The following is a 25,735-nucleotide window of genomic DNA, read 5'->3' as shown; positions in this document are numbered from 1 at the left end:
CCCTGTAAGTGACTTGCTTGTAGACTCTCCCGAAGTATCCTAAAACTCTTAATTTCCAATCGCGACTTGCTCAATTGAAGTCAATAGGGATTCGCGGGTGTGTTCTCACACTGCATGCGTCTCCCGTGGGTCCTTTATTTACCTGCCTTGGGTGGTTTTGTGAGGCCCCAGCGCTTCTGAAGGCCATAGGCCTTGTCCCCTTGCAAGTTGTTATCTCTAAGTCTCTTTTTTAGTGTATGGTCTGGTACGCCCCTAGGACCCCAGCCACATTTCTGCTTAATTTATTGTGAAACGTTGATTTATGCATATGTTCCTGACTTCTAATCTCATATCGAGATTAGCAGAGAGTTGTTAGTAATAAATACATATATATTTGATATATATACCTGTGTGGTATCCTTTCATTTAGTGATTCAAGAGAATATAAGGTAAAACAAGCTGCTTTACATTCCTCTTAAGACTTAGCCTGAAGGCTGCTCTCCACAGCTACCACTAGGATAGCTTTCTTTAAAGGTTGTCTTAAACCTACTACCATAAGAGTCGAATTGTACAGGTGCAAGGTGTCCGCTTTAACTAGTGAACAGCATATACCAGGCCAACTTCTCACATCCGGTTTAACTCTTTATTTCGAACTAAATTAAAGTCACCTCCCCTAATAATCGGTGCTGTTGTCTCTAAAAGGTAAGATTCGAGCTTTGATAAGGCCTCCGGGTTATCCCCATTTGGCCCATAGTAGACTGCACATATTAAAGGCCTATCCTGAATCAGTATGGTGGCCACCAACCATCTCCCTGATTGGTCTGACTCATACTTAACTTCTCTTATACTGACATTAGTTCTTATAATAAGGGTCACTCCCCTTGTGCTTCCCCTCTGCTCGGAACAGAGTACCCCCTAGACCCATCTTAATTTGCTATAACTCTGTCTGCATTCCTGTTTTTCCAGATGGGACTCTTATAAAAATATAATGTGTGCCTCACCATTCTTTAAAAATTCCATTACCTGGGACATCTTTCTCCTATTTCTCAGCCCGTTCACATTCCATGTTCACAATTTGATTACATTCGGCCTATCCATGTTTGCAGCTTTTTTCTTATAGCATCCTAACTCCTTCAAAATAGAGCACAACTCAAACCTTCCCTTCACCCCTTCCAGGGCCACCATCATGAGGACTACATTTCTTTCTTTTTTCCCTCTGCTTCCCACACCCAGTGCTCCCCCCCACCCCCGGTAAACCTCCTTTCTACTCCTTAGGTGATACAATCCTCCCTTCGTGACCCACCCATCCGAAAAAGACACATTAAATATAGATGAAAGAAAACCGCCTATTACTTCATATTAAATATATATAATTTCTCTGTCTCCACTGACAGTGCCCATTTTACTTATTAGACTCATCCCTCCATCTGTGCTAGGAATGTATCGACTTCCTCCGGATTGCTGATGTTATGCATTTTGTTTCGCCACATTATTTGTAACATGGTCGGAAACTTCATTTGAACCTGGGCGCCCTTGCTCCGCAGTTCATTCATTCTGATCCCCAGCTCCCACTGCCTCTGAGCTGTTCTTTTTCCGAGGTCCGATCTTATTTGGTAGCTAAAAGTTTCATACATTAAAGAACCCTCTTTCAGAGCGCACCCCAGCACAACCTCCTTCACCGCATAGGTGAGGAAGTTTTTCAGTATTTTCCTGGGCGCCTTCCTAGCTGGGTTTAACTTGAAAGGGTCTCTATGAACTCTCTGTATCTCTTTCTCAAGCTCGATATCCGGTCTGTCCTTCAAAATTCCTTCTCTCAACAGTTTGCATACAAAAGCCTTGATATCTCCTTTCTCCGATTCTTCCGGTACCTTGAGAACTCTCAAATTATTGCGTCTGGCCTGCGTCTCTAGCCTCTCAATATCATCTTGCAGGGCTCTTTTCTGTATTTTTAATTTCTCTAAATCCTTGGTGTTCTCTGCCATGGCCTCTAACAGGACCTTCACCTCACTCTCCAACACCCCAGTTTGCTGTACAATATTGTCCAGTTTTCCTTCCAAGATCACACATTTATCTTGAATCCCTTTCTGGTTAGTCTCAGAGCACTCGAATTTCATAAAAATATCCTGCCTCAGACTTAGGAACATCTGTTCAACCTGACTCTTCGCTCCCTCTACGCCTTGCTAGGTATCTGTGTTTACCACCACCAACGTACTTCCATTACCTTGAGATGAGCTTATAGTAGAGGTGAGAGAGGGACTAGCATTTATTTCCGCACCCCGGCTTTCACTCTGACCGTCCCCATCTTGTATACTTACTAATGGGGAAAATCGATTTTCGAACTGTAGGGGGACTGAATTTGATAGGGTGGTCTTGTTCCCTCCTCCCTGAGGTGCCGCAATCTGCTCCATTATTTTGAAATAAGAACTAAGGGATGGGGGGAGGGGTTATCAAGGCTCGTGTCTCCGTAGCACCAAAGCGTTTTGGCTTCCCCCCAGATTTTTTCACCTTTCTTTTCGGGGAAACTGGGGCCACTTCCCTGACCACCTGCTCTCTGACACCACTAATTCTTCCACCTCTACCTCTCCCTTTAGCCTCGGGGAAGGACCGTAGCTGGTATCTGCTCTTAATTTGAGTGAGCTGCACCTCCTTGCTCATAGAAGTACTGGCTGTGACACTGCCCTCATTCAGTGTATTCATCCCCCTCTGCAGGCTGACAATACCTTCTTTATTTATGGTATCGCTCCCCCCTCCCCCCTTCTACCTCTCTTTATCAAGGTGCTGTACCTTGGGGGGGAGAATCCCTTTCCATCAACAGAGACCCTTTTACTTCTGTTTGTTTGTTCCACTGCAAGCTCCCGCTCCTTACCCCCTCCCGAGGAGCCTCAGATTGTGAATTCAAGCCGGAGTCCTGCTCCTCTTCGCCGTGACACACACCACATCCCCTCTCTGGCTTCTCCGACTTCCCGACAGCCGTCTTGTGCTGACGTTGCCTCTCCCGGCCCGGAATCCAACCAACGCTGATGCCGCTTGCGTTCTCCTCTAGGGTTCACCTCACGCCGCAAGATTCCCTGCTGTGCTTCGATGTCCAGACCCATATGTTCAGCCTTGGTAGGGATTCTTTTTAACTTATTTGGGGTCTGTTCCTATTTATGTCCTATTCACATTATCTTTTTCTGGCTGAATCTACGTTAACTCTCTGTTTGATTCAGCCCATGCCTTTCTTTGTTCCGGGAGCTCCCGCAACCGACGTCAGCCTGCCGCCATGTTTCCTGTCTAGGGTGCCAGACCACTTTCTTAGTATATGGTTTGGTTCCCCTCCGGGGCCCACTGTGTATTACTGCTAGTTACTGTGATTTCTTTGCTATAGTATTGTATGCTATGTGTGCGTTCCAGCATGTGGGACATACTGGAACTTACTAGAGAGTATTATATAATAAATACATATTTTTATAAATACCTTGTGTGGTTCTTTTTCATTTAATCTATACTATAAGATTGTATTCTGGTAAAACAAGCTGCTTTACACTCCTTCAAGACTAAGCCTGAAGGCTGCTCTCCACAGCTGCAACTTGGATAGTTTTCTAAGGTTGTCTGAGACCTCTTAAATTACCATAAGGGTTGTCTGGATTGGTGCAAGGTGCTCACTTACATTAATGGACATCATATACCAGGCCATCTTCTCACATCTAGTTACTGACCTATTGTCTCTGCCCTATCTCAAAGTCTATTAGGATTTTTTATGCAGCATTGGCTGAAGGCCTAACGGGGCTATTATCCTCAGACAGTTGCCCCAACTTTCTATTTGACCTTTAGACTTGTGTCAGCTTTCAACATAAAGAGGGTTTTCATCACCATGAATCTATGATTTCTGGGAGACTCGTCAGAATCGGTCAAGCAGTCATTAGTGTCAAACTTGATTTTTGCACAATATGTACAGTCTAGACATGAGTATTTTCAGTTAATCTTTCTTTCTTACATCTGTGATGTCAGTCTGGTCCAGTTGTTCTTGTTCCTCTACCTCGCTATCTTCCTAATCGTCTCTGGTCTTGTCATGAGCGTCAACACTCTTTTTCTAGTAAAAGTAGTCTTTCACCAAATTTCCTTAGAGGTGCTTGAAGGTTCTGGATTCACTCTCTGGGGAGGAATTTCCAATTTTGTTCTGGATTGCACTCCTTCTGGAAATGACTTTGTCAGATTAGTCTTGGCCTTCCAAGAATTCTCACTGTACTGATGAATGCTTATTCTCAATCCAATTGTTGGTATTACAGAGGTTGTTGGATTGATTGAGTTCTCATTAAACTCTCAAGTTTGCATACTGTTACTCCAGTGGTGATTGCAGATTTCCAATTTGGTTTTTCTCTTCTTCTGATGCCTCTGACACCTCAAACCTGGTACGACTCAAGGAATTGGCAGATGATGTCTCTGCTTCTTCCCCTTCGTACCTTGCCTTTTGGTATGAGAAGCTTGTAGACCAGCGCCTTGACTGCAGTATCGGTAACCAGAATCACCTGGTAGGGTCCACGCTAGCACTTTTCCAGACCAGGCTTGTGAATGTGCTTCTTGAATTGGACCCAGTCGCCAGGGTTTAAACCATGCCCTGGTGATTTTTGAACATCTGGAGTTGTGATGTTGACCTGATGAGAGATAGAGTGCACCACATCAGACAATCCCTTACAGTACTCGAGGGCCATGTCATCTGTGATCAGAGGCGCAACTAGAGCCAAATTTCGGGGGGGGGCTGAGCAAAAATTTCGGGGGGGGCTGAACTTTAAGCAATTGGCAGAGTGGAGCTGCAGGGTCTCTTAGAAGGGGTGAAACAACAGCAAGGCCTCATTAACATGCAAATGGTCTTTTAAAGACCTGTGAAGTGCTCGGGTGCGGCTGCTTTTTTGCCCGGGAAGGTGTCTCATCCCGGGCTGCCACACACGACGGGGGGGGCTGAAGCCCCGTGAGTCCAATGGGTGTTGCGCGCCTGTCTGTGATATTCACAACAGTAGTTGCCGGGACGGAGGGTATTCACATGGGTCTTCCCATCAACACTTCATGAGGAGACAGTCCAGTTATTTTACAATGGGTACTTTGGATACTCATGCGAACTAAAGGAAGCATGTCAGGCCATTTAAGTGACATAGAAGCTTTAGCCAACATATCCTTGATTGTCCCATTCATCCTCTCTACGACTCCTGTCGTTTCTAGTCTATAACTACAGTGGAATCTTTGGCTAATCCTTAGAGCTGTAAATAGTAGCTGCATAATCTTGCTTTTAAAGTGAGTTCCTTGATTCGATATCAAGATGAACTGGCATCCTGAATTGCAGTATTAACTCCCTCATCAATAGTTTAGCAGCTGTTAAACTATCACATCTCCGAGTAGGATATGCCTCAACCCCTTGTGAGAATAATCACACAATGACAAGGATGTATCGCAGCTGATTGCACCATGGCATTTCCACGAAGCCGCTCTGTAGACAGTTAAAAGGACCATCAGACTTCCCAATGTGACTCATAGCCACTGCAACCCTTTTGCCTACATTTTGCTTTTGACAGGTCATGCATCGTTGGCATACATCTTCTGCCATCATTCTGAATCGAGGATTAAGCCAGTAGGAATGGAAGGTAGACACCATTCCATCCCTGCCTACATGAGTGGGTCCATGCATGTGTCTCACGGTTGTGGGCAGAAAAGATTCAGGAAGTACTGTTTTAGTCTCAGTAGATACCCAAATATCACTGACATCCTTTATGCATACCATCTTTTCCCACTTAGCCTTCTCTGGCTCTGGGGCGTGCTGCAATTCTCTTAGCTCATTGAAAGTGTGTACAGTTTTCAGCAACATGACTTAATCTCTCCTTCTATATTGCATGGTTCATTATGATGGAAGCTACTTGAGACTCAAGAGCACAGTATCATGCGATTTCGTCTGCATAGCAGTTACCTCTGGTGACAAAGTCACTGCCACTCTTGTGTGTAGCACACTTCACCACTGCAATTTCCTTAGGCAGTTGGAGAGCATTTAGCAGGTGTGAAATATACAACGCATTATGGATAGGCACGCCAGCCAAAGTCAGAAATCCCCGCTGCGACCATAACTGGCCAAAGTCATGAACAACTCCAGTATCTGTCAACTTTCGAACCACTCCGCTCAGTGAACATTCAGCATAGGCAGTTCTCAGGATTCCACGCTGGTCTCTCAGACAAGACCCATCAACAAAGAGTGTATGATCAAATTCAAGAAGGGGAACATCATTTGTGCACAACTCTGTTACACTGATGCAGTCATGGTCGAAATCACCCTCATCATTTTGCTCTGGGGTTGGCAATAGAGAAACATGATTCAGTGTGTTGCCACTCCCAATAGAAACATTCTCGGCTGCCAAAATATTTCTCTCAGAGCGGGTTTAGTGGCTATTTGTCAAATGCTGATTTCTGGTATGAGTCCAAGAGAATGTGGCGCCACTACAATCAAAGTGTAGCCCCTTACAATCACCTCAGTGTGTTGTATGCTAAGGCTAACCACAGCAATCGCTTTGAGAAAAACTTGCAATCCTGCCGCCACAGGATCAAGAGTAGCCAAAAAATAGCCAATGGGATGCTTGGTGTCTCCATGAGCTAGAGTTAGTGCTGATAATGCACATCCATCTCTTTCGTAACAAAAGTGCAAAAAATCTTTAGTATAGTCTGGCATTCTAAGAGTGGGTGTGCTGCAAAGCAAATTTTTTAACTCCTCGAAGGCTTCCACGATTTCATCAAGCCTTGGAACAGGGTCATTGACTTCCACATGTGTCAGCCTTATCAAAGGCTCCGCTACAAGGGAAAAGTTCAGGACCCATTAACGGCAGTAGCCAACCATTCCCAAAAATATCCACTCCTATATTTGCGTAGTTGGCAACCTTATTTTTAGAACAGTGTCTATGCGATCATTGGATGGTCACCTCACCCCCTTTTCTATTTGATGCCTTAAATACATGACTTCCTTCTGACAATATTGCAGTTTTTTGGGCGAGTCCTTATGCCCGTTTTCAACCAGATGGTTAAGCAAAGCAATTTTGTCTTGTTTGTCCTCTTCTTTCGTGAAATCGGCGATCGGGAGATCATCAATATTCTGAATCAATGTTGAACTGCAGAGCAACTGCAGGGACCCTAGGTTCTTTTTGAGAATCTTGTTTAAATAAAATGGACTCTCTATATACCCTTGTGGGGGGCGACACCACACCAGGGTCTTCTCTTGGAACCTAAATGCAAAGAGATACTCACTCTCTTTGTGTAACAGGACCAAGAAAAATGCTTGACAAAGATCATTGACTGTAAACGACTCAGCTTCTGAGGGAACTAGAATAGAATCACTGCAGGATTCAGTACCACAGGATAGCATAGAACGACAATTTGGTTAATCTTTCGGAGGTCTTGAACGATCCTCCACTTTTTGTCTGACTTCTGTAAGGCCAGAATTGGGGAGTTACACAGACTCCCAATGACTTCCTTCAAGATACCATGTTCTATCATGCTTTATTTATTTATTTTTTATAGCACAAACTTGATCCTTGTGGATATCAGAGTGCTTTACATGCATATAGAGAGCAGAGCAATAATATCATATTCGAGAAAAATACAGGATAAATGACAAGGGTGATTCATCCATCAGCCATCACAGGAAGTGACATCACTGGAGCTCCCATCATCTACCTACACAGGAAGTGACAGCATTGAATTTCCCATAATACACCTGGACAGGAAGTGGCATTATTGGTTTCCAGACAAAACCATCTTTAAAAGAAGAAGTCATGCAAAAGGACTTCATTTCCCATACACTCATCAGCACAGGAAATGACACTACGGCACCCTGCACCCCTCCCCACTCTAAGGATCTACTTAATGGCAGCTGCAACATGGCCAAGCAGTGAATGCTCATATCGGGTGCCCCAATGCCGCTCCAGAGGCGTGCCAAAGACAAGCCCTTATGCAACTATCCGTGCCTGGAAATACTCCCAGCACTCCTTAGAATTCCAGACCCTGTATGCCATTCTCTCAACTGCTGCCATGCTGCAGCTCACACCACGATAGGAGCTTTTACCTGCACCCAGTGCTGGTTCTCCAACAACCACACCCCCCACCCCTGAGCAAATACTAACAACGCCTGCAACACCCCCGCCCAACACACATGCCACACAAGCAGCAACAAAGTCTTCATGCCCACCCTACACCACACGCCACAGCAAACATCCTCATTATCGCAGAGGTCTGGCTCAAGCCCTCATTGGCTCCCGACATCACCACGGTAATCCCAGCCAGCTTCCAGATTGCGGTACAGGACCTTTAGAAGCCAGGAGGAGGGCTCCCTATCATCTACAAGGAATCCATCAAATGCAACAGAAAATGCCACCCCATTCATGGAAAACCTGCACTTCAAGCTGCAAATCTCAAAAAACTGAATGGAACCCTCACCTACCGACAACCTGGACCACGAGCCCCCTTTACCAATTTCAGCACCAACTTTGTCGCTCTGCTCACCATTGACTTCAGAGCCTACATTCTCCTTGGTGACCACAGCTTTCACCTGGAAGACTGAAACAGCCCCTGCTCCACAGCACTCCTCAAAAGCTTGAACAATATCAGACTCACCCAGCTCGTCCGAGAACCAACACACACTGGACCCTATCTTCACCACAAGCAACAGCATGAGATTCAACTCCACCACACCACTCATATAGACCGACCACTCCTTCATCCACTTCTGAATCAACATACCTCAAGTCAACACCCCTATCAGGTTCAGCTTCCAACCCACAGCTGGAGCAAAATACAGATGCAGACTGGCTCAGTGCTCTCTGCTCGTATCAACAAAGTCCCACAGACAATCTTGACAAGGACATCAATACCTTCAACTAATGGATCAAGATCTGCGTGGACTCCTCACACCCATCAAGGATAGTAGATCATGCATGCGGGCCAGCTGGTACACAGAAAACCTCAGAGACACCAAACGACAGTGTAAACAGGTCGAATGGAAAGTGAGAGCCAGCCACAACACCACAGAAAGAACTGCCTACAAGGCTGCACTCAGATGCTATCACCAGCAAATAGGAGACACCAGGAAAAGAGGGAAGTTCCTCGAGCTGCAAGGAGATCTTCTCGATTGTTTTCACTTCACTCTCAGCCACTGTCACCAACATAACTGACTCCCAGCAACTCTGTGATAACCTATCCAACTTCTTCCACAGCAAAATCGCAAACATCTACAGCAACTTCGCACACCAACCCAACCCCAGAGAACTTTTTGCTAACCTACCCACCACCAACCAAGACGGCCAGCAGGCCGAATGAACATCCCTCAACAGAAACTACACAATAGCAGTCATGCGGACCATCCACTCAGGGACCCCAATGGACCCATGCCCCCACCACATCCACAACCTGGGAACACCACCAGTCAGCACCACCATGACCCACTTCATCAACACCTCCATCATGTCTGCCACTTTCCCGGATGAATGTAAACTTGTAGAAATCAATGCCCTCCTGAAGAAGCTCACAGCCGACCAGCATCAACTGACCAACATCCGACCTATCTCCCTGCATCAGTATCCAGCCAAAGCAAATGAGACGGCATCAACAAGTAACTTACAACCCATCTTGAATTTCACTATCTTCTAGACAACACTGAATAAGGAATCAGAAAGAACCGCAGCACTGAAAAAGCACTCATCATGCCTGTGGATGACATTTGAATCATCTTGGACCTAGGAGAAACAGCAGCCCTCATCCTGCTCGACCTCTAAGCAGCCTTTAACCATGTCTTAGCCAAAGCAAACTCTCTTGGACCTGAACAAAAAAGTATTTTCTCAAGTTTCACTCAACAATATTCATACCACCAACCATAAAGACACTTAGGTACCTCACATTGATCACAAACATGAACCCAGACAACAATTATAAAAACACACAGATAGAATCTGTAACTAATATTAAAAAATTCTATGATGATCTATTAATAAAATAATACTTTGCAATATTAGTTACAGATGGTATAATTTCATCTGAGACACTGTCTGTAGTCTTATGTTCTTCCGCCAAGTGACACTCTCCTTCCACCTAAGTCCCCTCTGATCCACTTCAAGGTTTGCGCCAAGCATGCACTCCTCCTCCCCTCTCAGCACCATCATTGATCTATGGACATTTCAAACATCATGGGACTGAGTTTCTTTGCATCATCATCAGAGTTTGGGTCACCCTATGGGTTGGCTTAGGAGATGGAACACCTCCTTCTATCTGTCTTCAATTAAAGTTATTAGGCAAAGCTCCGGATCTGGGAGCTTTCTGTACCAGTAATAGAGGACTTGGTATTGGGGAAAGCTCTCTCTGACCTGCTGATGTCATCCCCTGGGACTCAGTCGTGATTCAATCTGGATTGTATCTACTACGCACCTGCTTCCAGTGCCCTACCCTGTTGTAGATGTGGCACTGTGCAACCTTGTTTTTGGGCAGTTATGTTTGTTCCTACCACATTTCCTCTATCTCTTCCTGCCCAAGGGGAACCCCTTCCATAATTTGGAACAAACCCATGCCTCATTATTCCAAGGTTGGCATCTAATTCTGATTCTTGGGCGGGATCCTAAATTCCTTATTTCATACATTATGTGCTAGCTGTGTCTGGTACATCATGAACTGCTCTTGAAGCCCCTTTTGCTTTGCTTCTAATGTTCACTATGATATTTCACATCCTTCTCATCGACCGAATTACCCTTCCAACAAAGGTCAACCTGAATAATTTGGTTACTGATCTCTGGCCTTAGTCCATGTACAAAAGGAGCTAGAAACCCTCCCATGTTCTCTCATAATCGATCATTCAACCTACTGTGCTTCCCATATACCTGCATCAATCTCTTAGAAAAGGCATTCACTGATCCCTTAGGCTCTTGAGAGGTTTGGTAAATCATAGGCCAATTAATCTCTCCCTGGGGAACCTTTGTCTTTAGGTACCTTATTACTTCATCATATTCAGTCTTAACAATAGGTGAAGGGGCTTTTGTCCCTGACACCAAGGTGGTTCTTATGTAGGCCACTCAACAATTCTCTTACATTCTGCCCACAAATCTTTTGGGACTGCTTCCGCAAATAACACATCCAAGTCTTACCACAGAACCTTAGAGATAGTCACAATTTGTCCATCTGGGTGTACCACTTATCTGGATCCTCTCTAAGCTTTGGAAGTGAGTTAGTAAATGGAAAAGATCTGATCGGGACCATGGGGCATGTACATAGGTCCCTCCCTGCACTTCACACAAAGTGAACGCCTTTACCTTTTCCCCTACAGTTCGACTTTACCATCCTTTACCTTTTGCTTCACCTTAACCCTCTCTTTCATCTGCCACTTTTTGGTGTCAGTGTATTCCCAAATATTTTCGATCAATTCCCTCACATGTGTTCTTAGCTTTTTCGGCGTCATCATCAGCAATTCTTTCTCAGTTGTTTCCATTCTAGCATTCTTTTGCTGCTTCTTTAGCTAGGTTGTATCAATAACACATTCCTCTGCCACTTTCTCCATTTTGGCATGAGCCTCTCTTGCCAGTCTCGAAGCTCCCTTACACAAATAGAGCAATTCATTTTCTCCAGAATATCCCAAGTCATCCATACCTACATTTCCCTTTACAAGTTCCTCAAATTCTGTTTTTGGCCTGGCTAAATTTATTCACAGGGTATTTTGACCTGCACCGGGTGAGCTGACTAATAAATATGTGCTGGTCGTTCGACCTACCATTCCTCTGGTAACTGCATTCCCTCCTTGGTATGGAACTATTGCCATGCTGCCTGGGCTGTGTGTAGGGTCCTGAGGTAAGCTCGGGGCAGACTGCCCTTGGACTGAGCTAATGGATGCCTCTACTAGGGAACACAACTTGGCAAAGGCAGAGTACTTATTACAACAGGTGTCAGGGCTTGATTGAAGTGTGGAACTGTAATTTCTGTATAACTTGGGGGGTGTGCAAACCTCTGATGAGGGTCCCACAACTGCTTCTGTCTTGGAAGACACTGGTGCAGTAGCACTCATTGTATCCACTGTTGCAGCATTATATTGCGGTGGTCTTGCATTAAGGAGTTCTTCTATGAGGGAATCTTTCGCCTTGCTCTCAGTGTCTGGCTTATTCCTTGACATTCCTTTAGCCTCTTCTTCCTTCTCTAGCATCGGATACGCCCCAACCATCTCAATCATTTCCTCTCTCCATTTTCTCCGCTTCTCCTTGCCCTGCTCTCTCTTCCACGAGTGAGCACTACTACAACTCTTAAATTCAAACGTCTTTCTTTTCTTTTTGCTTGCCATTTGTTCTCAAAGATTTAACGCCTCAAATTGTGTGGGCCTATGTTGTGGTTTTAAATTATACATCCTCCTCATTAAATTCTCTATTCGGGAGATGTGGAAGGTTCTGCTCAATGGAAATCGAAGCTCTCCATCTTTGGACATATATTTGTGCCATTGGTTAAACCACATGCACATGTGTAACCCTTTCTTCACTGCTATCTCCTTAACTGGGGTACCTTTGAGGGGAAACTTCTATTTCTTATTTGAGTCCTTTTCCTTTTTTGACAAGGGAGTCCCGATTCTGGAAATCTCTCACTTGCTCCTCACTTCAACCTCTCACTTCTTGGTCCAACAAACTCACGGTCCGTTCACCAATACCAATGTGTTTTTGTCAAAGGTCACCATATCACAACGCAGCTACAGCGTCTTTTAACCAGTCACTGCACAGCGCCTTAGTGGCATAATGCTCTAATACCACCAGACCGCTTCCGAAACTCTCTTATGACTTTTTCACCATTTGCCTGCTTCTACTACACAAAGGTTTCGACAACAACAACTTTTATACAATAGTGAGTTCTCGACCTATGAGAGTCACTATACTCTCAGCGCATCCACCTCCTGTGCACTAGGAGTGAATCACCACCAGGTCCAGTTAGTACACTGGTACAAGAGGATTACATTTCTACTTTTGTTGTGACTGATAGTGCCTCACAGCACACCTCTCCTGGCAGGCAAGTTTACTACTTCAATACTCAACTTGAAGTGCCTCTGTCAAAAGTTTAAAAACATCATCAGAACTATAATAACTACCACTCCAATAAATATGACAATCAAAGCCAATTTATATTTGTTCTTAATTATTGCCCACTGCATTCCCTCGCTTGTTACAACTCCACTGCTCCACATCTACTTTATTGCGCATGCAATCCCTATTGATACCCACATAGCCGCTCTTCTTCAATCAGCTCATCTCTCCGGAACTGGGATCGGATTCGGTCTAGGTCAATTTAGATCTCTGGGCTAATCGACCGGACCATAAAGGTACCCTTCAGATCTACAGCCAATTAATTTATCAGTCTTATAGATCGGCTCCAATCGGAACCTTCCTCTGCTACCACATCTGTTTGAGCATAAATCAATCCTCAACCTCTAACTCATGGGGTACACCAACGACATGAATCAGGAGCAGTGTTGTCCCCATACGGCCTTTGATGCTACCCAACTGAAACCTTCATATGTTTAGGTAAAGTTCACATGGATACACTGGAACATTCTTTTACTAATGACAACGTTTGGTTTTTAAAGGCTTTATGTAATGAATTAATGGGCAATTTACAATGAACACGCCATCGATATAGTTAACAGCAAAACATATAATTACAAGTGCAAAGAACTCAGTACGGTTCTAAGTGAAATCCAGCATAGATTCGCCATCTAAGATCAAGGAAAGGAGGACTTCCAGTTACAGAAATCCACGTCTTTTTATAGGGTTTGAGACAAAGACATGCATTCTGTAAGAATACCTGATTCTCAGGATTTTGTACCAATAGGGAACAAACTAAAAGATACAATTCACCACAATATACATTGGAGAAGTTTCTCAGGACAGAAATATATTAAGATTTAGTCGTTATAACAGATTGTAGTTGAACAAGTGAACAGATACATTGAGCAAGAGCCGGACACAGTTGGATATGTCCTTGATACAGAACGGTGAGAAACATCCCTGGGAACACTCTCTGCCTAGTCACAGGAACATAAGTGATACTTTTATTGAAAAAATAAATCAGCAGTAGTCATCATGTGGTATATTGTGATATAGAGGCAAGACGGAGAACAGTTCAAACGCATCCATGTTATCGTAAACCAGCTTGCGATGCTCCTTAGTAATAGAAAATCAACTTTCACAAAGTCAACTTATACATTTATTGTTTTAAAGATCAGCTTCAAAGAAATTGACAAGAAGGCAAATGTGATAGTGTATCTGTTTTAGCTTACCTAAAATGAGCTTAGCTTAAAAAGAGGCTGCATGCTGCATTTTAAAATATCTTACAGGGATAAGACACTTGCTGTGAAAAAAGATGTGTTCCCAGCAATTTTGAAGGGATTCTAATAGCGGTAAGATAACGTTGGTGGTTGATGCAGTTCTGTGAGAGTTCTGTGTTTTGTCCAGTAACAGTTTTGACTCATAAAGTAGTGTAGAGTGTTAATGTGCCTGCTGCAAAGCACATAGTGTAACATGCACATTACAGATTTGGATTATATAGGTAAGTGTGCTACTGCTTACCAGGGTAATTTTGTTAATTCCAGTTCAGAAGAAGCAATTCTTCTAATATAGCACAGGGATCTATTTACCTGCATCAAGGAGCTGCAAGCAAACTGTAAGTGATGGATTTTGGGCCATCTCGTTTGTTTCTCTCAATCTGTGTTTAGTCTATGGTTTCGAAGAAGAGTTTCATTTGGGAAGTAATAAAGTCTGTTAGTAGAAACAACTCCAATCACTGCATTATGTTTTATATCGTGACTTTATCTTTCTCCCAAACAATCACTCATAACATATAATGTCTACAAATATGGACAATATGTGATTCCTAAAACACTCTTTCTTATTGTGTCTCTGTGCGTGATGTAAAGCGCTCTCATACTGATACTGGGATGAGTAGCGCTATAAAGGAAAAAATAAAAAATAAATTAGCAGGTGAGCATTTAAATCATTATTTCTATAATTACTCATGCAGACAAATCTTGCATTCTTACATTGCAAGTACATCTCTTACATAGGGAGTTGAAAAAAGGTAAAAACATGCCTCCATTAGTTTCTCTTAAGTACTTGTGAAGTGATAACAAGCTGTGTGCCTTTGTTTCCCTCCATTTAATTGGCCTCTAGGTTTTGAGCTCCAGGTCGGTCACAGGTAAGATGATACTGTAACAAAAGGAGGACTGATTACTCTTTAAATCAGGCCTTTGTTTTGACCCAGCTGGATGTTAGCATAAGGAAGTCCCCCTCACTGCCTGCAGGTTGCTGCTGGAACGAAAAGCAGACTACCTTCCGGTGCTGCTGAAAATGAGTTTACTACTTCAACACTCAACTTGAAGTGCCTCTGTCAAAAGTTTAAAAACATCATCAGAACTATAATAACTACCACTCCAATAAATATGACAATCAAAGCCAATTTATATTTGTTCTTAATTATTGCCCACTGCATTCCCTCGCTTGTTACAACTCCACTGCTCACATCTACTTTATTGCGCATGCAATCCCTATTGATACCCACATTGCCGCTCTTCTTCAATCACCTCATCTCTCCGTAACTGGGATCGGATTGGTTCTAGGTCAATTTAGATCTCGGGGCTAATCGACCGGACCATAAAGGTACCCTTCAGATCTACAGCCAATTAATTTATCAGTCTTATAGATCGGCTCCAATCGGAACCTTCCTCTGCTACCAAATCTGTTTGAGCATAAATCAATCCTCAACCTCTAACTCATGGGGTACACCAACGACATGGATCAGGAGCAGTGTAGTCCCCATACGGCCTTTGATGCTACCCAACTGAAACCTTCATATGTTTAGGTAAAGTTCACATGGATACGCTGGAACATTCTTTTATGACACCACGACAAAATTTGCATATTTCAGTGGGTCGGCCAGATCCCAGATATACCTGGCGAAAACCGGATCTGGCACGATCCTCCTACCTTCTAGCACTTGAAAAGGGAATAGTGCTAGAAAAGAGAAGCGCAGTGCTTGAAATGGATACGTAAATGTGTAAGTACTCACTATTCCTGGTTACCTGTTTACAACTGCTAGGTGCTTGTACCCTAGGAGTATTACCAACCTTCTAGAAAGGTGCTGTACTCTCCCTTTCAAACTAAAAAGGTGTGGGCACCTGTGCATTGAAAGCCCTGCAGGAGTGTGCACTTTAATGCTAAGAGAGAAATTGGGGATGAAGGGGAGAGCATGCAGCCTTTTTAAAGAGGTAGCTTGGGATGTAATATGATAATAGTACAGCTGAGAATAATCTCAGAAGGGGGAGCGAGATGGCAAATACAATGCAGTATGTGAGAGTGATGGTGAGGAGGATGGAACAGTGGTAGATAAGTGGAGTAAGGTATTCAACCCTGAGTGAGGGAGGGGTAGTAAAAAAGAAATGGTGATAGGTTAGGGCGTGTGGTATTAGAGGCATTGAAGGGTGAGAGTAGTAGTGGTGAGAAGGAAATACTGCTGGATGACAAGGTGGGGTTTGGTGTTACAGGTACTGCCTAGGTCTCACTCTCAATGGAATGGTGGATCAGGGCTCTTTACAGGTCAAGGAAGAATTCAAATGCCAGTATTAAGAAATACTGGAGGATTGACTGGTGTTGTTTCAAGAGTGGCTCTACCATTGTTTCCTTCCAGAAGTGAGGACTGAAGCTGAAACACAGGTGAATTACAAAAGGATTTGAATACAGTGCCAATTATATGAATAGTCTGCATAGAACTGTGAGAAGGACACAGTCTTGACCAATGTTCCCTCAAATTTTCTTCCTCTGTGTGCGGCAATGAAGGGTCTCTGTGCAATGCAGCTAAGGCTTTGTGCACAAACTCATCATGCAAGCGAGTACTTTTTTCAGATACTTGGCATTCAAAGGGGACAAGGAGCTCCCTGAGTGAAAAATTGTCGTGAGTGAGGTACCTTGTTTCAGTGTTTTGAAACTGGGGGGTGGGGTGAATCCATGAAGATTTATATTAACGAGCCAGAAAGACACTTCAGAAAGTACTCAGTTGATTTTAAAATAGTTCAAGATCAACAATTTGAAAGCTTGTGGCCAACAAGCTCTGGATTCAGATCAGTTGTATGTTGTTATGCTGAACATTCTGGATACTGTAAAAAAATGTGTTTTTGATATATTACTTGCTACCACTGTTTTACATTTGTGTTGATCTATTAACAGGACCACTGGAATTATGCGATTGTGCTGCCACTGTGATTTTCACCAAATTATGTATTTGCCGCATTTGCCACCTTATACATCTTCCGCCGCATAATCTGCAGATTGTGCATCTCTTCAGTAGGCTAGTTTTCACAAGTTTGCAGAGAGTGCTAATCAAAGTGAGCAGATGATGCAGTCTCTTGCCCTGTTATCAGGGATCACTCACAGGTAGATGAAGGAGAAAAGTGTGAAAAGTCTCAGACCCTGCCTGTGTTAAGCTGTCATTCCGCAAACTTGAGAGTGGATGGAGAAAGTTAAATGGAAAGAGAATCTGTGTTCCTCAGTCAGATGCACATGAGGTCATACCACAAGTTTTAATGTGAGTCTAACCCTATACAGGTCTACTGTGAAGGAGATGAGCTGAGTTCCTATACCTTTACAGGCATAGGGCCTCAAAACCATCAAATGGTCCTGATCTAGTTAGGGTTAATTCTCCAAGGGCCTTTTTTCAGTTTAGGTGAAATCTGAAATACAGTACAACGGTCCCTTGTGGAAGTCATGGTGAGAAACAGAAATGCAGGAAGAGTTAGAAAGTCTTTAGGAGGACATCCACAATCCTTGGTAATCTCAGCGCCTGGATAACCTCGCGGGTGAAGAGTGATTGATTGTATGACCATAGACTCATTCTTAAGTGACAGCTGGGCTCCAACAGGCAAGAGGGGCTATACAAGCAGGGTAAGAGCAAGTGACTTATTAATGTGGTTTGCCAAATTCAGAAATATAGTCCTTTACCGAAAAACACTAACATTAAATATGTTTCAACAGCATGCATGCCTTTTTATGGTAATTCTAATTTTCAATATTGCCACACAAAGCTTCATTGAAATTAAAAAACACAAATGTTTTTGAAAGAGCATTTATTTTTAATCATCTGGGATAGTTCACTTTTGATTTTTGTTGTGATGATATCAGAACCTTTTTGTTTTAAGATTTAAGAGCTGTGGTTCAAAGTAAAGAGCAAAAGTGCCAACGGGGACTATAGCCCCAAAAAACAGGTAGATTTACAAATGTCTTCTGCACTGTCACCTTGCATTAGGCAAGAGATCAGCGATAATTATTAGTAATTCCAGTTGCTGTGAATGACTCGTTTACATTGCATAGAGTTACTGCCAATGGGCAGGGCTATAAGATTTCAGGAAGATGTGCTTAGCTCAGAAGAAAGCAGGCAACATACCCAAGAGTACTTTAAGTGGGATTAAATAAAATGAGTGTGGAAGTGGGTAGGTCTGTAAAAGGTAGGCCTGGGCGAAAATTTCCGTACCGCTCGCAGAATGTGCGAAGTTTTGGCATTTCCGCGTTCCACGGAGAAAGCGGAGATGTCGAAACTTTCGCAACCCGCTACGAAAGCGGAAGTATTTTCTTGTTTGCGCTTTAAAAATGCATTCTCGCGCGTGCGGTAGCGACTTACCGGATCCCTGCATTCGCCGACAAGTTTTCCTTCCGTCACGTGCGCCACCAGATGTTGGATTGTTGATAGCCGGTCGCGCTATCCTGCGAGAGTTTGCGATCGCGAACACGTAATTCGACCCGGAACAGGAAATAAGCATCGCGAGTAAGATGGCCGTGCCCATTAGCGACCGCATGGGCAAGTTAGAGATATATTTCCCGCGAGCACGAAAAAAAACATTGTGAACGGGCGGGAAAAGCAATCTCCACGTCTTCGCGAAAGTTCCGCGTGCTCACGGAGATTTAGAGCAATTTCGCGATAATTTGCGTAGGGCCACTATGCAAATTCCGCCCACCCCTAGTAAAAGAGATGCTACCAAAAAAGCGTACGTAGGAATCCTTTCTAAGATGGATGGCCTCTGTAATTAAGCATGTGGGTTAAAAGATGTAAAGTAAAACCCTATGCTTTAGACACCATACCGCATGGCCAGAATTTGGTGCCACTGAGTTTTCTGTTGTTGCACCCAGATTTATCACATAACAACATACACCTAGAGCAAGCCACAACTTTTGCCAATGCTTATTAGCAACATCTGATAAATAACAATGTTTTTTGTATAAATAATTGGAATGCAAATATTTCAATTCTGAAACTATTATACTGAATTGAACATTACTATTGTCTGTGGAAGGGGCAGTGTATTCAAAGTGTCTTGATCACTTCTGTTCTTCCTTTCACACCACTTTTCTCTATAGTCTCCCAGTCTGGTTGTCTTTCACATACAGTGGAAAGGGCAATAGCCAATTACGTGACCATCGCCCTGTGCACCCGATAAAGAGGGCAAGGATTGGATGATCATGTAGTGTGAGCACCACAACCCACTGACAGGCCCTGTGAGAAACTCACACTACATTCAGCCTATTCAAGTGTGCCCAGTCATGAACATCCATTCTCAAGTTGAGTTCACCCAGACACATAGAAGGCACTCTGTTCACTGTATGCACTATAAAGGAGCTGTATGTTGCATATAGAAAGCACAGAAACACATCCGGGAAAACAAATACTGCTAGGGAATTCAAGAAGAAGGACAACAAAGCATCGCTGGCAAAGCAGGAGCAGAACCTATTAACGCAATGGGAACCACCCATTTGTCACAGCACTATTTTTTCAGATTTTTTTTTAGGGAAATCACAAAAACAGTACTATTTGTCTCTATATCAATTAATCATATTAGATCATGCAAGTTGGACTCTTATGACTACATAAGCTATTACATCAGAAAATCAAATAAAAGTTCAAGTTAAAAAACAGTCCATTCTTTTCACACAGATGGACTTTGCACACTGTCTGTCCAGTGTCTACAAAGTGGTTTGTCAAAGAGCGTTGCATCAATAAATCAGCACATGCAGTTCTGTTCCTGGAGTTCTTTTTCAGCTAAACATTGCTGAATATTGGTCACATGTATCGGCCATGAATTTATGAGCTGCTGTGAGCTTCCTTGTACAGCAGCTGCAGACCCTCACTTGTAGAGCTTGAAATCGGGGTCAAAAGGAGCAGCAGCATGTCACAGTCTATAATCTGCACTTAAGAAAGTGTGAGATCCCCCCCCCCCCACCCCCCCCGCTTATAAAACATGAAAAAAACCTGTGTCCTTAAAACAGGAAAAATAAAGACAACTTCTGATTTATGCTTATGCGCGCTCTCAGAGCCTTGTGCTGCGTGGCATGTAGGGAGGCTGGACGGGCGCGCGTCTAGGGTGCAGCACTAATCTTGACCCTCTTGTGAGAGGAGAATAGGAGTGGCCTGGCGGGCTGCTGGCACTGCCAGATGAGCCGCTTGAGAGGGCTGCTGTGGGGGGTTTTCTTTTGGTCTCATGCCAGCGGCGGCCGGCACAGGTAAACGCAGTGGGGCGTGGTGGGGTGGTGTGGGAGGGGGGAAGTCAACAGACTACAGAATAGGCACAATTAAATAAATAAATGATGCTTATTCTTCCCCCCCCCCCGCCGCGTCCTGCCCAAACCTACCGCGCTTACCTGAGCCGGCCGCCGCTGACCCATGCACCTTGAGAGAATTAAAAATAAATTAGACCACACCCTGGCAGTTTCAAGTTGGCTCGTCCGGCGGTGCCAGAGTGACTGATAGGCCAGTCGAACCCTACATGAGAGGGGATCCTGGCTGCAGCATTGGAGGATGCATTATACTCAGACCGTGCTTGACCTATACATTTATTGGAGTTGTTAATTTCAGATAGGTAGGTATAGTTAACACTAGGACTACAATCTGTTCTTTACATTGTTTTAAATAGTTTACAGTGGTGCTAGGCCAGGCCAAGATGTTGAGTATGTGAAAGAGCAGTGGGGAGGATCTGTAACAGCGGGTGCTATTAAGCGATACAATATCATCTAGCGCAGATGTGATTCAAGCTTTGTACTGTTTTGCATTAACACTGACAGAGCCAATCACACAGGGAGTGTCAGCCATACAAAGAGAAGAACTAAACTTGTCTGCGATGATCTTAGCCAAAGTCTGCAAAGCCTTAGGCCCTGCAGAAGAAGGTGCAAAGGAGACAGTCTGTTTATAAGAAAGACTGAAAGCAACTACAAAATGACCTTATGAGAATAGTGGAAAAAAGTCTACAGGGAGAACAAAACCTCCCAAGAAAAAGATGGGATGTAGAACATGCTCTGCAGCATGCTTGGGGGAAAGGTCCAATCGCACTGGACCCAAGATAGTTAAGGAATCAAGTAAGATACTGACTTTGGGTTAGAAAGTTCATCAACCCGTATGTTCAAATCACTGCCACAAGTAAGTTAGTATGCTAGTATGTTTGATTGAAAAAGTAGTACCTTAGTCAACACGATCACCACCAACATTATTTGCAGTGCCAGGGGAATGATAAAGTAGCAGGCCAGAAGACGAAAAAGAAGGCAAAAGGTCAACAACAACAAAGTGAATTCCTCAAAGAGAGAAAGAGGATCTTTGAAAGGAGGGAATGGACATTTTAGACTAATAAATAATGGCTAGTTTACCGCCTGTTGCGGTCAATCTATCATTACAAGATTTTATAATCCAGCAGGATGATCTGCTTGGTTGGGATTAGTTTCACACCGTGTTGGTCTCATCCTGTCTTCAATCGTTCCTGAAAGAGGTCTCCTGTCCATTATTTTCAAACCTTTTTCTTGACTTTATCTCTAGTGTCCCTTTCTCCTCCACATTCATTTGTTGGCACCTTTTCTTGGTTCTGCCTTTTTCTTCAATGTATTGGCCCTCCATCCCATTCCCCCTCTCTCACGCTTTTACCTCACCTCTTCCCATTCTGTCTCTTCACATCTAGGTGCATCCTGGTCTGTATATCTACTCCGCAGACAAGAAACAACAAAGTTTTGGTTCTTTAAGAAGAGGTGTGTCTGTTACATGCTTGAGGGGATCTGTGACTGCTCCTTATTTGCAGTATTAATTTATGAGGATTGATAGGTGTAGCTAAAGTGTTTGTAAAGTCACTGAGTAGTTTGCTAGGGATGGTGTCGCAGGGAAAAATGGAGTTGCAACGATTTTTAGTAGGTCTTCAGTGATGGCGGAGGAGATGGTTGTTACTAAAACTCAATATTAGTAGGGGTGGGAGGAACTCAGGGAGTTTCACTCCATCGATGTCTGCAGAGTTACCCAAAAACGACGCGAGATTCCGTGGAGTTCCGTGAGCGGCAGAGTTGCGCTGATTTTTAGTGCTGAGAGCTTGTCCTCCCCTGTAAAATCAGCGTAAACGGCACTACGTGGCACACCCGAGGCGCTGCTTCTTTCTTCCACTCAAGTTCTTCCACTCAACGCAAGTGGTAGTGACCTGCCTTGACCGCATGTGGTGAGAAATCTCACCGAGCGGTAGGTACAGTACTTGATCTTCTCGCGCTTGCCAACTTACCATTGGCGAGCCACGTGAAACAAAAAACTCCACCACGCAGTGGTTGGCAGAGTTTTTTCCTAAACTCTGCGCACCAACCTGAGGACAGAATGGGCTAAACTCTTCTGGAGGAGCGGAGTTTACCACCCACCCCTAATTATTTGTAATTTACTCATTCTGCTTGTCGGGTGAGTGTGAGCGATTTTTAGGTCTGATTTGGTTTCTTCAGAGCAAGTGAGTGAGTTTAGGGGAAGTGAATGAATTTAGGGAAGAGGAGCAGGGCTCCAAGCTTCACGGATTCCACAGTTTATTAGGCTAATTATCAGTTAATAAGGATTTTTTTCTTGGTGCACCACACAACTAAACATTTTAACACAGTGGAGGGTGGCTTATCTACAGTATCGTTCAAAAGAAATTGCAGATATATTTTGTGGGTCACAATTATACAAAAAAGTTGACTAGAACATAAATTCAAATTTTCAAATTTTGCTTTTACAAACATATTTATTGGTCTTCTAGGGATATTCAAATTTTTGATCTCTGGTCTCTGGCTTTCAAATTCCAGATGAGTAATATTTTCATTTTCAAATGATAGCTTAACCAACACGTATTTTGCTCCAAATATTTATTCAAGGTTAGTAAATTGTAGTTATTTCACAGTCTGCCAGTGAAGTGGAGGAGTTGCGTTTGTGTGCATCCCTATACACGGTGCAGCAAAGAGAAAGGAAGCAAATAGCGAGGTGAGGCTGGGAGTGCCATTCGACCGGGGTTAGAGCAGCCTCCTACATGTGACCTAGGAACTTCCCCGATCAGGATCGAGCCGCCTTATTCTGAATGTATGGAGAAGGACATATATTGGTGAGGAAGAGGCTGTCAGTGTTGTGGTTGATTTTGGAATTGTAGGTTTTGTTGCTTTATCTGAATGCGCATCTCCTCCAGGGTAGAGTGAATTGAAGGATTTTCTTGGCTGATGATTGTATTTCTGGGTGTTAGTGAAAAGAGGCAATGCCCAGGGTTTGCCTTCTTTTCTATATGTATGCCATCCATGAGAAGGCTGCTGAGCGCTCATGTTAGCGAAACACAAATTGCCTTCTTGACAAGAGTTTGCTTTTAATGGCCAGTCTTGTTCTAATGATACAAGTAGACTGGTGGGTTTCTGATGTTGTTGTCCTCTAAACAATATGGGCTGCCTCAAAGTGCTGTGACAGTCAAAGACTACTACAGCCTCCTACCTCTGGCAGGCAGATTCTACCTGCATCTTCCTACTCTCTTCTGACAGGCCTACCTCAAGAGTCTCTTTTAGCGAGACTTACCTCAGTCTGCTGTCCTGTGACAGACATGACCTACCTCCGTTTGCACTTACAGGTACAGGCTACCTTCCTCAGCCTGCTCCCCTCTGACAGACAGGGGCTAATTGCCACAGCTGGCATCCTTAGACAGACATGGGCCACACCAGCCTACTCTCCTCTGGCAGACATGGGCTACCCAACAATTGTTTCGCTGATATAAATGACTGAGTCGCCACAGCTAATCTCTTCTGGCGGGAATGCATAACCTCAGCCTGTGACAGACATGTTCTGACAGACATGGGCTACTTCAACCTGCTCTTCCTTGACAGACAAGGCCTAATCATACAAACGCTGTCCCCTCACAGAAATAGGCCCCTTCGGCCTGCTCTACACTGCCAGCAGATATGTTACTAAGCGAGGACAGTGGGTTTTGGTCCAACATAGCCAGGGCCAGTGGTATTAGGCAGTAGTCGAGGACCAGTTATGCAGCAGGGTTGACTGAATTATGCCACATGAAAAGGCAAATTATGCAACCTGATGCCGCACATTTTGTGATAGTGTTACCTTATAATTTTGTGATTTTTTCACACATTAACACTGTCTGGGCAAAGGTGTCACTTCAGTAGTACCAGTTTAACATCCTGATACAGCAATAAGCAATGAAAGACGACCAGTCAAAACACAGGTCACCACGATTTTATCTGTATGAGCTAGATTTTTTTTTTTCCAATCTGCAGACTATGCACCAATTGATTGATGATGTGGAAAATGTGGCAAATGGATAATTATGCAGGAAAAACTGTGGCCACAGAATCACATAATTACAGTGGTCCTGAACATAGCTAAGCAGGTATCTCTACCCAACAACACATGCTTACATAGAAGAGGTAAAACATTGTTCTTAAGTATGAGGATGTAGCCTAATGGCTAGGGCTGTCAATCTCAAATCTGGGGAACCGGGTTCGAGTCTCACCAATGACGCTCAACATCTTGTGATTCTGGGCAAATCACTTAATCTTCCCGTGCCTAACAAAAATGAATGTGTCCTTGTGTAACACGACTGGTGCTCATGTCAAATTGGTGTGTCCCAAAGACGAACTTGTGTTGGGACAGACGGTCCCTTCTGCTCTTTTGATCGCTTCAGGCAAAACCAAGGGCTAGGGACTTACCAAGGTCATGTCTCCTCCTTTTACACTCCTTTATGGGACAGGGAGATTGGTTCTCAAGCCAAGTTCTATCTGTACTGTGATGCTCAGGGCTCAGTTCAGTCTCTCTGATGACGAGGAATATACCAACGCTTCGTGCTGTGAACCAGTTTTCTAACTACCGCTTTGTTGTTAAGCATTGAAAAAGTCTTCTGTTGACGAAACACGTGTCGGCTGTGTATTCAAGCTGGATTGTGAATAATAAAGAATTTGGAACTTTCCACTGTTTTTTTGTATACTTACCAATGTATACTGTTGAATATATGCATACAACTGAAAGGACCTACAGAAAATATGGACCTTGTAATTTTTTCATAGTGGTGGTGCTCTGCATAAATTCTGTGTATATATATATATATATTAAGTAGTTATAGTTAGGACCTATTTTCCATAGGAAATCCACAACATTCTATTTGGAATAACGTTGGCGCCGATTGACGGATCTTCTCGAAATTTTCCAGACTTTTAGCCAGCTCCGGTCCGCTCCTATCCTGAAAATTTCACGGTGATTCGTCAATCGGTGCCAACGTTATTGCAAATAGAATGTTGCGGATTTCCTATGGAAAATATGTCCTAATATATATATATATATGTGTGTGCGTGTCTGTGCGTGCGTGCGTGCGTGTGTGTGTGTAACAAAGCCCTGAGCCCGCTCTCCTCTGCCAGGCACGGGATCCCTTAACCTGCTCCCTTCTGGCAGACACACTGCTGCT

The sequence above is a fragment of the Triturus cristatus genome, chromosome 9, assembly GCF_964204655.1.
Source record: "Triturus cristatus chromosome 9, aTriCri1.1, whole genome shotgun sequence".
NCBI classification, from domain to species: Eukaryota; Metazoa; Chordata; class Amphibia; order Caudata; family Salamandridae; genus Triturus; species Triturus cristatus.
This window is presented reverse-complemented; position numbering follows the sequence as displayed.